The sequence below is a fragment of the Oratosquilla oratoria genome, chromosome 20 (genome assembly GCF_046742065.1).
Source record: "Oratosquilla oratoria isolate Oo_2021 chromosome 20, ASM4674206v1, whole genome shotgun sequence".
NCBI lineage: Eukaryota > Metazoa > Arthropoda > Malacostraca > Stomatopoda > Squillidae > Oratosquilla > Oratosquilla oratoria.
This window is the reverse complement of record NC_134796.1, coordinates 31914125-31916624: the sequence shown is the minus strand read 5'-3', so window position 1 is coordinate 31916624 and position 2500 is coordinate 31914125. Positions and strand designations below refer to the sequence as shown.

The 2500-nt window shown below is 40.7% G+C and overlaps 1 protein-coding gene across 1 annotated transcript in view; it reads right to left on the bottom strand.

Annotated features, from left to right (window-relative positions):
* The window catches only part of LOC143036168 (thrombospondin type-1 domain-containing protein 7B-like), a 546632-nt gene that overhangs the window by 542624 nt on the left and 1508 nt on the right, over positions 1 to 2500 (bottom strand). The gene's annotated exons all lie outside the window — the stretch shown is intronic.

The following is a 2500-nucleotide window of genomic DNA, read 5'->3' as shown; positions in this document are numbered from 1 at the left end:
GAAGAGGAGATGGAGGAGGAGGAAGAGGAGGAAGTAGAGGAGGAGGAGGAGAAAGTAGAAGGAAAGGAAAAAGAGGAGAAAGGGAAAAAGAGAAATGGAAAAATAGATAATGAAAAAGAGGAGGAAGAGGAGGAGGAGGAGGAGCTGAAGGAGAATGAGGAGTAAGTACATAAAGAGGAGGATGAGGGGAGGGGTAGGAGGAGGAGGAGGAGGAGGAGGAGGAGGAGGGGAGGAGGTGTGGTAAAACCTCCAATAAATTAGGAAAACGATGACAGCGTTATAGGTGGGAGTGGAGGAACTCCACAACACTCCACAACAAAACCGCCAACTACCTCCCTCACGTCTTCGCGGAAAAAGAAAAAGAAATAATAATAATAATAGAAAAATAAAATAAGATAAAAATGTAAAAAAGAAAAAAAAAAAAAGACAGGGAGAAACCGCTGCCCAACTGTCAAAAAGATTCCGCTTGTAAACAACAAAAGAAAAATAGAAAATATGTTTAATTACCCAAAGCATTGTCCTCGAACTGCTAAAACAAACACGGCCAGAGTTTATGCAAAATTAACGAGATTTTTATTGCTCTCAGCTGCAGCCAGCCGGGATAAACACGCAGCATCTGCTAAAAACAAATCACCACTTCATATATATACTTATGTGTGTGTGTGTGTGTGTGTGTGTGTGTGTGTGTGTGTGTGTGTGTGTGTGTGTGTGTGTGTGTGTGTGTGTGTGTGTGTGTGTGTGTGTGTGTGTGTGTGTGTGTGTGTGTGTGTGTAAAGTCCCAGTCACACCAAACTTCCGACCACTTTCCGACCACCTTCGACCGAAAATCAAGCGATCGGTCGGCGACACAAAACCTATGCAAAGAACTGAAACGGAAAAAAAGTTAACGTGGTTGATCAGATGAAAATCTATGTACTGGGGACTATTCAGTGTGTGCTGTAATATATCTATCTATTTATTTACTTATCTTATTACCAACTACCAGTGACTTCCAAAGTCTACCTGCAACTGACAGGCGACTACCTGGTCGCCGGTGGCCGGAAACAGGTCGTAAGCTTGGTGTGAGTAGGCCCTTAGCATCCGACATAGTTATGGACCAAAAGGTCTCCTGTCGGTATGCTCTACCTTAGTAATTCTTTGCGTGTGTGTGTGTGTGTGTGTGTGTGTGTGTGTGTGTGTGTGTGTGTGTGTGTAAACGTGTGTCTATACGAGTGTGTGTATGTGTGTGTACGTGTTTGTATGTGTGTACCCGGATACGTGCTATCTTTTCACAAAATGTTAAACACACTTTTCAGCGCAGCTGCTTAACACACGAACGCATAATGCTCCTTAAAAGGAACACAACAATTTTACTTTTTCTGTTATAAGTAAGTTGTTGGTGAAAACTTAATTTTCATCATTCCTATGGTACAAAAAACGTTTTCATTACATTTTAACGAAAGAAAAATATTATCAAGAATAACATATATAACGGAATTTAAAAAAATAAACTAATTAAGTTCCTTTTAAGGAGCATTATGCGCTCGCAGGTTAATGGCATTCCCATGTCTCCCTTTATTTTGGGTCGTCACAGTAATGAGGAGAGTAAAGTAAGCACTCACGTCTACTTCAGCAGGTCAAGGTTAGGTCAAAGAATGGATTATGGAGGTCAAAGTTAGGTCAAGGAATCTAGGGCCGTACTTTCAAAACCTTTTACAAGCATTGTCGAACCTTTCCAACATTAGCTATATCTAGGAAAATTATCGGTAGATTTTATGAATAAGAACATAAAAATGATGGAGACTGCAAGAGACCATAAGGTCTACATTAGGCGTTCCATGTTTAGGCCTTATGGTCTCTAGATGAGCCAGTCAGCCTGATAACGTTATCTAGGAAATGATGTTCTCACTATAAAGGCTTCATGACTCCATGCCACCTTGAAACAAGGCGCACAACCCCAGGGTTAAACTATATTTCGTTATAATGAGTTACACCAATGAAACATAACTGGTATATATATATACATATGTATGTATATATATATATATATATATATATATATGTGTGTGTGTGTGTGTGTGTGTGTGTGTGTGTGTGTGTGTGTGTATGTGTGTATGTGTGCATGTGTGCATGTGAAGATCTGGAGTTTGGGATCCATGTTGAAGGGGAGAAATATAAACACCAGACTCAAAGTGGGAGTTTTAATGCCCGACGTTCCGGTCCTAGTCCTAGGACAGTCTTCAGGGGTATGATGCGGTACAGTGATCAAAGAGGTTATATTGGCCGTAATTGGTACTGGGAGAGGTAGTACACACCGCCAAAGCTACCCGGGCTCCCCCTCCTACTCCAGTGGCTACGAGAACAGGACAACTGGTCACAACCTTACAGACAATAGTACACAATGGATCTCACTTACATTCTTAAAATTCACGAAGAATGAATACAATAAAATAAATAAATAGAATACACACTTGTACGACAATTGAAAAAATACAAGCCATGACAGCGAGTACCAAACAAC